Genomic DNA, 10,314 nt, shown 5'->3' with positions numbered 1-10,314 from the left:
AATGAAGAGGAGACATGAGGGTGAACTCATCCCATCAGCTTGAACTCTGAGGGGAAGGGAATACAAATCCCTAACCAAAAGGAACTGTATCACCATACTGCTCGGGCTTTGGGAGAGCAAGATTTCTAAGCATATGCAAGGGATCCCCAGCTGCTTAGCCTGGGTTAGCACTAAAGGACTTCTAGAGCTTGTCCATTGCAGTAGCTTCGATCACCTTTTGGAACCTACGACTGTAACCAGGGCCGGCGCCAGGGTTTTTGCCGCCCCAAGCAGCAAAAAGAAAAGGAAAAAAAAAGCCGGGATCGCGATCTGCGGCACTACCGCCGCCGCTTCAGTCTTTGGCGGCAATTCCGTGGCTGGTCCTTCACTCCGAGGGGAAGTGAGGGACCCGCCGCCGAAGAGCCGGACGTGCCGCCCCTCTCCATTGGCCGCCCCAAGCACCTGCTTGCTGGGCTGGTGCCTGGAGCCAGCCCTGACTGTAACGCATTTGTGTGTGTATGTTTACTTGCTTGAACCTTGTAAATACTGTAACTCTTTATTTTTCTGGGTGAATAAATCTTTAGCTAGTTTATTATAGGATTGGCTACAAACCTTGTCTTTGGTATGAAATCGAAAATGCAATTAACCTGGTATAAGTGACCAGTTCTTTGGGATTGGGTGTAACCTGAATGTTGTGATTTGTGGTGGATGAGACCATCTATCACAAAGGCAGGCTTCCCCAGGTGCAAGACAGACTGGAGTACCCAAGGGGACTGACTGTGACGCCATGTTAAGGCTGCTGTAGTGCCGGAAGAGTTCACACTTGGTTAGCAAAAGCAGCTGGGGATCCCTTGGTTAGCAAAATCCAAGTATGGAACTCACAACCAATTTGGGGTGTGTGTCCTGCTTCTTAACAGTCTGCCCTGAGGTTGGTTCTCACGCTTTTGAGCCACTCCAGATAGGCTTCAGGCAGAATCAAACTGGTTGGCTGACTAGGGCCCAGTATTGCCACCTCAAGCATCCCAAAATGATGAGTCGGGCCCCAAAATTCATACAATTTTTTTTTAACAGCACCTTTTGGGTTCTTTTTCTTTGCCTGATGGTTTCTGAGCCTGTAGGTCTCATGCACTTTCATTGTTTTCAAGCTTTTCTCTGCAATCACAAGAACTAGAAACTTGCTTTCATTTCAACAATGAAAGCTGAGATTCTCATGCAATCATTTGAATCCAGGAGCTGGGGCTTTCAAAATGACACCCAAGACTCACAGTAAAATCACAAGAGTTGTCAACACTGAGCAAAGTGGTGAATATGGACCATGTTTCATGAGCATTAAGTGACACAGCATGTAGGCCCGGTTGCAAGACACAGAGCTGTATTAAACATGCTGAGAGACCATTGTTACAGGCTGAGGTTCTGCAGTTGATCTAACAATGGCCAAGCCCGCAGGCTTGCATCCATGAACGTCTGGTCCCACTAGTCTATCTCCCGCTTGACACTTGACCTTCTGTCTCAGTCCAACTACAGGGCAAGGCTGCTGGATGGCACTGACCGAGTTGCGACTGTGCAGCTTCTGCTGTGTTTTCCTTTGGGGGATTGTTTGGCAGAGTGCACGCTCCAGCCATCAAACTGCCAAGACCCAAATGTCTCTCACGGGTCTTACAAATCAAGAGGAAAGGCCCCAGATGAAGAGGGCAGCTAAATGAACCGGAGAGCTCGACATAAGCTGGGGTTCGTTGTGCTGTTTGCTCAAACTTGTGTCTTCTGAATCACCGCCATTCCTCTTGCCAAAACCAGGGAGCCGTGATCAGCGTGATTCTCCCCAGCAGGTCTGGGCCTTGGGTGCCATTGTAAATGGAGTGGCTGGTGTAACATGGTTCGAGTTCCGTGTAGCGTCTGGCCCAATATCACACTAGTTCCTTCTCTCAGAATGAGCTTGGGCAGCTGTTATGTGAGCTGAAAACTGGCAGTGGGACCATAAACAAAGGATTGTACTAAATAGCAAGGCGTGGACTTGCAGGGGAGCGGGGGTATCTCATGGGGCCATCTGTGCACATGGAGGCTATTCTCTGCACCTTTTGGGGCCAAAAGAAATCTGATGAGGTTCAACAAGAACAAGTGCAGAGTCCTACACTTAGGAAGGAAGAATCCCATGCACCGCTACAGGCTGGAGACTGGCTAAGCAGCAGTTCTGCAGAAAAGGACCTGGGGATTACAGTGGACAAGAAGTTGGATATTAGTCAGCAGTGTGCCCTTGTTGCCAAGAAGGCCAACAGCATATTGGGCTGCATTAGTAGGAGCATTGCCAGCAGATCGAGGGAAGTGATTATTCCTCTCTATTTGGGACTGGTGAGGCCACACCTGGAGTATTGCTTCCAGTTTTGGTCCCCCCACTACAGAAGGGATGTGGACAAATTGGAGAGAGTCCAGTGGAGGGCAACAAAAATGATTAGGGGGCTGGGGCACATGACTTACGAGGAGAGGCTGAGGGAACTGGGGTTATTTAGTCTGCAGAAGAGAAGAGTGAGGGGGGATTTGATAGCAGCCTTCAACTACCTGAAGGGGGGTTCCAAAGAGAATGGAGCTCGGCTGTTCTCAGTACTGGCAGATGACAGAACAAGAAGCAATGGTCTCAAATTGCAGTGGGGGAGGTCTAGATTGGATATTAGGAAACACTATTTCATTAGGAGGGTGGTGAAGCACTGGAATGGGTTACCTAGGAGGAGGTGGAATCTCCATCCTTAGAGGTTTTTAAGGCCCAGCTTGACAAAGCCCTGGCTGGGATGATTTAGTGGGTGTTGGTCCTGCTTTGAGCAGGGAGTTGGACTAGATACCTCCTGAGGTCTCTTCCAACCCTGATATTCTATTATTCTATACACTGGCTGCTGTCCAATAGCTGGACCATTATCTTACCCAGATACAAGTGTGATGTGAAACCCTGGATATAGATAGCATCTTCAAACCCTTATAGCTCTGAGGTCACTGCGGTCTTTGGCAGGCCGCCTCTGACTTTACCCCTAGCATATTCAGCTGATCCTGCAGTTCTCACCTGGGAGGGACACTATCAGTTCAAACCCAGGGGGCACAGAGGTAGAACAGTCTCAGAGAAAGGCTGAGACATTCATAGAATCATAGAAGATTAGAGTTGGAAGAGATCTCAGGAGGTCATCTAGTCCAACCCCCTGCTCAAAGCAGGACCAATCCCCAACTAAATCACAGTCTTGCCAACCCCCAAAGTTCAGAAATCATAAGTCAGGCTCTCCCCCCCACAAAAAAAATCATGAGATTTTAAAAATAATCAGAGTCAGGGGCTTTGCATTTGCCTTCTGGGTTTTGAGTCTTTAGGGAATCACATTTTCAAGCTTTTTCTTTGGAAACTTCCTCAGGAAAAAATGAAAAAAGCAAGCAAGCTGGGGTTACCCCATGTGACTCCAGCAGCTGGAGCCTTAAGAAAAACAAAAGCAAATATTGTGAGACTCGTGATTAAATCCCAGCAATGCTGAATTTGCTAGCACTGGAGCCATAGCCAAGATGCAGCGTGGGACTCTGCTCTTTTGACAGGATGTTTCCTAGGAACTGGGTGATGAAATGGCCCTGGCTGAGAACTCTAATAAGCCACCTTGCACTGATTCCTCTGACTAATTAACTCTGCAGCTCTAGTCTGGGGTGGAGGGGTGGGCGCTTTGTTCCTTTTCCTTGACCGAATTTCCTATATGTCTGCAATGGCATCCGGGTGCCTCGGGGATTGGTACTGTGGGAATAAGGATAATATGATAATAACAAACAAGACAAGAGGGAGTGAACATCATGGTGATAAAGCTTGCAGCTGATGCTATATTCCAGGGGTAGGCAACCTACGGCACGCGTGGAGCTCACACTGCCCGGGTCCTGGCCACCAGTCCGGGGGGCTTTGCATTTTAATTTAATTTTAAATGAAGCTTCTCAAACATTTTAAAAACCTTATTTACTTTACACACAACACTAGTTTAGTTATCTGTTATAGACTTATAGAAAGAGACCTTCTAAAAACGTTAAAATGTATTACTGGCACGCGAAACCTTAAATTAGAGTGAATAAATGAAGACTCGGCACAGCACTTCTGAAGGGCTGCCGACCCCTGCTACATTCAGTGGTGCTGTGAATACCAGTGAGGGTAGAGAAATGATACCGAGTGATCTAGAGAGATTAGAAAGAAAAGCAGAACGTGACAAAATGGGATTCCGCTTGGAACAATTCAGCTAATATTCATCTCATGGGGAATAGGGAGGAGGAATAACGTGAACTAAACATATTAATTTACCCCTTCACATAACACAAGAACTAGGGATCCCCCAATGAAATGAATGGGCAGCAGCTTTCAAACAAACAAAGGGAAGTATTTCTTCATGCAACGTATAGTCAACCTGTGGAACTCATTGCCATGGGATGTTGTGAAGGCCAAAAGTATAACTGGGTTCAAAAAACATGAGGTGAATTCATGGTGGATAGGTCCATCAATGGCTATTAGCCAGGATGGTCAGGGGTGCAGCCCCATGCTCCAGGTGCCCCATAACCTCCAACTGTGTGAAACCGGGACTGGACAACAGGGGATGGATCACTCAACATTACCCTGTTCTGTTCACCCCCTCTGAAACCTCCAGTACTGGCATATGTTGGAAGACAGGAGACTGGGCTAGATGGACCATTGGTCTGACCCAGTGTGGCCGTTCTTATGTGAATAGCAAACTAGACATGAGTTTGCCGTGTGATTTGGCAGAAGAATATTAGGCCAGTGTGTACAGGAGCATCATGTCACAGGCAGGGAAGCAGGGGGATATTGTATTCAGATGTAGGCACCTTATCACCAGAAATATATTTACAAACTGTGGGGAACTGGGGTATCGAGAGCAGTACAGGTGCCAACTCCGTGGGTGCTCTGGGGCTGGAGCACCCATGGGAAAACAATAGTGGGTGCTCAGCACCCATTGGTGGCCCCACCAATCAGCTCTCCCCCTCCCCCCAGCACCTCACACCCACCAGTGATCAGCTGTTCAGTGGTGTGCAGGAGGCGCTGGGAGGAAGGGGGAGGCAGGCACTTGGGGGAAGGAGTGGAGTGGGAGCAGGGTCTGGGATCGAGTGGGGTCGAGCACCCCCGGGGAAATTAGAAAGTCGGCTCCTCTGGAGAGGAGAGCAATAAAACAGAGCAGAGGGCGGGAATATTGTCTTGCGAGGAAGGATGAAAGGGTTAAATGTATACAGCATGGAAAGAGATTACTAGGGACATGATAACGGTCAACAAATATTTGAAGGGTGTAAAGACTGAGGTGGGAGAGAAAAGATCTATTGGGGAGGGGAATTTCTAGGGATAATGGAATGGAGTGAAGAAAGGCAGGGGGATATCAGCTGAATGCAAGGAAAAACTTCCCGGCAGCGAGAACTGTTCTGTTGTGGGGCCATCTCAGCTCCAGGTCAGGAGCTGGAGCTGATGGATTTGTACATCTAAGAGCTTGGTGGCGAGAATCCTTGGCGGTGGAATTTTCTCGTCTCCTTGGTTGGGCAGGGTGCAAGGCCGAAGCTGTTTACCGGGTTTGTGCACAGGGCTTGTTTGAAGGAAAATTCGGAAGGCTGTGTTTGATGAGGGGGTTGTTCTTCTGTTTGCTTTACTCGGCACCGGTGGGGTTACATGTCAGATGGTTGTTTTCGGTGTTAAGCGGGCTTGGAGGTCAGTGAGAAGGAACAGTCCTGCACTGGCAGGCTCAGATGAGCACCAGAGACTAAGCAGATCTTCTCCAGGTGTTTTACTGGGGAGGGGAGCAGAAATGAGGACAGCTTAATTATTATTTATTTGCATTCTGGTAGGCCCTAAAGGTGGCCTCTGAGATCGGGGGCCCCTTGGACATTGTACAGGGAGAGTCCCTGCTCCAGTTACACAAGGCAGACAAAGAGCGGAAGAGATATTATTGTCAGGCTGTTACAGGTGGGGCACACGGAGACAAGGTCACTCAGGGAGACTGACAGAACTGGGAAATGAACCCCCCCTCTCCCAGGGCTTTCTTTCCAGCATTTCCCTTTCCTGAGTCACACTCAGGTAGATTTTGAGGCGTGGAAGGAAAAAAGATCAAGAGCAAAAAAAAAGCCCCCAAAATTCCAGTGCCCGCTTCCCACTGGCCCTCTGCCTGCCAGTCACATGCGATTACTTTCATGGCAGTTTCCTTCTTATCAGCGCGGCATTTCGCAGCCCTGGAAACAGACCAAGCATCATGAACGTCCCGGTGTTAGAGATTGTGGGATCTGCGGTGAATGGGAAAGTACAGGACACGAGGTTAGCAACGTGCAGGCTTAAGAAATCATAGATTAAATAAGAGCACATTGTTTTCAGTCGCCCAGGGTAAATTACCCTGGTGCTCTGGGTAAGAGAAGACCCTGTTAAATTCCAAGAGCAATTAAGGATGGTTGTCCAATGTTATAACCCCACCTGGACAGATATAAACCAGCTTCTGAAAGCTGCCCAAAGAAACATTGAACTGCCTTTTACACGAGACCGGCTGGCCCGAGGACCCCAACATTGGCATGAACCTCAGTCAGCTTGATTTGGATACACACTGAAACAATCTAGTAAATGCAGTCCTCGCCGTATGCCCGCCAAAGGCGGACTGGACCAAAATTAGTGCCTGTAAGCAACCTAAGGGAGAGGACAATTGCATCACAACTCTGGCCGCCTGTGCCTACAGCCAACTTTTGCTTTCCTTTCCTCCTCTCCCTCCACCCCGCTCGCTGTGTGATATCCACCAGTGCTCTGCCTTGTTTATGAATGCATTGATTTCTCCCCTGGGCCCTCTCATTGCCCTGTGCAGAGACTAAGAACAATCTGTCTCCAGAGCAGGCGAAACCACAAACTCAGCCCACTGTGGATCTGGTCCGGATGACGGGGATCAGGCCGCGTTGACTTCCTGGGGTTGTCGTTTTGGGGCTGGAGGCAAGGAGAGGGGTTTGCATCCCCCACAAAATCCATGACACTGAATCATTATTAACAATGCTAGCAAGAAACAAACAGCCCTCCAGCTGGGTCAGGGGCCAGCAGCGGTGAGGGCCCGCAGGGGATGTGCATCCCCAGTGCTACAGCTTGAAGAGCTGTGCTCACCTCTAGAGCAGGACCCAGTTCCAGTGCAGAGGGGGACCCCACATGAACGGGGGGCTGCGACCCTTGCACATCTCAGAGCCCAGCAAGGCAGGGTGAAGTTGGGGTCGAGTGTGTGTGTATTGGGGGTGGGGGGCAGGGGTCACCTAGCTGGAAGATCCACCAGTGTCTGTGAAACAGGGCCGTGCACGTGCTGCTGATGCTGCAGCGGCACCGAGATCTGATAGTGGCTTCTAGATACCACAGCAACAGGAGCTTTAGAGCTGCAGAGAGAGACAGGGGGTGCGTTCCTGTGTGGCCTGGGGATGGGGAGTCTATCTCCCTCCAGATCAGTGGGTCCCTCCTTTCCCGAGCCCAACCGGTCAGTATTGGCTCAAGGCAGGTAGGATTTGGCCTTAAATACAAACACCCCCAGCAGGAGAAATACCTATGGACCAGCTCCACGTTGATGCAGTGGGGAGCTGTTACAGGGTTACTTGGGGTTCTGTCTGTCTGTCTGTCCCATCCATTGGCTTGTTGCACCGTAGGCTGGAATAGGTTATATTGACTCATCCGGCACTAAACTCAGCAAGATGTCTCCCCAGGCACGTGTAGGAATTAGCATAAGCCACCACCCAGCTTTACAGGTCCTGCTTGCCTTTAACTGGTGTCTGGCTGCCCAAGTTACCAGAGCACAGCGGCCTTTCACATCCCTTCCCTTCCCGTGTGGTGTGCACTGGCAGCGTGTGGATTCTGTACACGCTGGTCGGGTTCAGAAGCTCAGGCAGGTGATTTCCTGAGTCTCACGCAGGGAAGGTGTGAATTTCTCCATGATGCACACTTGTCCCCATGATACTGGGGACACGGCAGCAGAGGTCTGAATGCACCAAACACTTAATAAAGCCCAGAGAGAAGTAATTCCAAGAATCAGTAAAGATACCTTGAATGCTAGAGACTTTGTGGTTTGAATTTGTACAGGGCTGCAGGGGGTTTTCTGGCAGCACAATGCCTCCTTAAAAACCACCAAGGGCCTGGTTCTCCATTCACTTACATCGATGTCTCTCCACTGGAGTTACTCCTGATTTACACCAGCATGAGGGAGGGCGAAATCAGCTCCCAATACGTTCTCTTAGGAAAAAGAAGGAGCTAGTGGTAAGCTTTACATAGGAACAACTGAGGTTGTTAAGCTGCCTGTACTGCTCTGACGTAGCCAAGTGGGGCAGGGGCCTTGTTCAAGTGGGTATTTGTTTGCCACATGGGTGGTGGTAGGGTGAGGTGGCCACAGATTGCATTACTGTTTGGTGACTTACGTGTCTTATTCTGCATCCCTGACTCATCCTTTGGATTCAGTCCGATTAGTGTGGGTGAGGACAGCAGGAGTGGGGCCGAAGCAAAAGGAGCCTCTGGCGTCCTGCTGGAAGTTCAGTGAGCGCACGGTCTGAGAACCCTACAAACCTCCCCACTGCCTGGGCTTGGCAGGCTGGGAGCAAGAGCCCATGCTCTGCAGACGCGCAATTGGGGTGAGTCTTCCCGGGTGGGAATGATCTGGATTTGGTCCTAAGATGTGACATGATGCTGGGGCCGTTCATCGACAGGGGTTATAGCTGCCTGGCATGGAAGCTAAACCCATCCCGACTACCTGAGCCCAGCTGGGGTTTGCTTCCTGCTCCACACTGCGTATTAGTAATTAGCTGGGAAATGTAACCCCACGGTTTGTTTGTATGGCAGGATCAAAAGCAAACAGCTTGTGGATGCTCTGAAGCAATTAACTTCCTGCAAGCTGGCTCCAGTCCAGGTCAGTTGACTCCATGCCGGTTGGGCTGAGAGTATCTGTTATTTTTCTCTCTTATAAAAGGCCAGAGGTTCACTCCTCTGAACCCATGGATCTGCCCTTTGATCTGCACTGATCTTGGGTAACTGCCTCTGTATGGAGCCCCCCGTCGCTGCACTCCCACCTGCCTCCCCTTGGCAACACGACTCCATGCTGCCCACCACCCGGGCAACAGGTGCTGCCCCTGAACTGGGGACAGGCTCTGTAGGGCAGAGAACAACCTCTCAGACACCCTTAAGGAAGCTTGCACTGATTTGCCTCATAGGTTTCCAAGGGGTGGCATGAGACCCTGGAAGGATCAGATCCCCCTAACCCTATTTTGGATCCCGGCTGATGTTGCATACAGGGGGCAGCATGCCCAGCAACCAGCTCACCTGGCTTCTGCTTCTTCTCTGGCCTGATCTGCAAGTGTCAGCTGCCTTCTGCTATGGGAAGAAGAGGGGTGTATGGGGACCACAGAAAACAAACCCAGGGATTATGGCCTTTGCTGGCGCAATAAAAATAAGTAGGTAATAACACACACACACAGGTATCATATACAAGAACAAACCAGAGGCCCATGCATTCTGGTGTCATGTTCCTGGAAACAGAAATTACACTTCACATTCCATTAGCAATGAACCCACTATATATTATTATATTCTAGGAAATACTCACCCACCTTCATTACTGATAATAGACTTCATGCATACAGCTCCTGTCATCCTGAATGTCGGAGCACTTTGCGAGCATTAATGATTTTAAGCTTCACAACACTCTAAGAGGGAGCTGAGTATCAGAGATGGGGAAACTGAGGCACAGAGAGGCAAGTGACTTGTCTAATGACACTCAGTGAATGGATGGCAGCGCTGGGAAAAGAACCCAGGAGTCCTGACTCCCAGTCCTCTCCTTTACTTTTACTCTTTTTTTAAAAAAAAAAGAAAGCTATTTGTTTAGAGTATTAGTGGTTTCACCAAGAAACCATATTACAACTTTTGACTTGCAAAGGTCAGTCCATCCACTACAATGAGGCTAAGATGTAAGAAGTGAAGAATCTTATAGCATGTATCAGGCACATTGGAGATTTGTTTAGAGAACATTGGGTTCTTGTGATTAGTCTGCTCATATGACTCAATAGCTATCAACACAGTTACACGCTAGATTTAATCCAGGGGCAAAAGTCATGGATAATTCAAGCCCTGCAGAAATTGACTGTTGCATGCACGCTGTAGCTGTGCTTATGCTTCCATTCTGGCTAGGCCAAACAGTCTCTGTACAGAAAGCAGAATAGCACAGTGGGAGTCAGGGCACGTGGGTTCTGTTCCCAACTCTTGCTTCTGACTTGCTCTGCTAAACGCTGGAGTAAAAGGCACAAGAAAATTCTAAGCCTGTATTATTTTCTTGGGGTCAGCTCCTCAACTGGCATAGATCA

This window comes from Mauremys reevesii, linkage group 10 (genome assembly GCF_016161935.1).
Source record: "Mauremys reevesii isolate NIE-2019 linkage group 10, ASM1616193v1, whole genome shotgun sequence".
Taxonomy (NCBI): domain Eukaryota; kingdom Metazoa; phylum Chordata; order Testudines; family Geoemydidae; genus Mauremys; species Mauremys reevesii.
Note: the sequence above shows the minus strand (reverse complement) of the source record.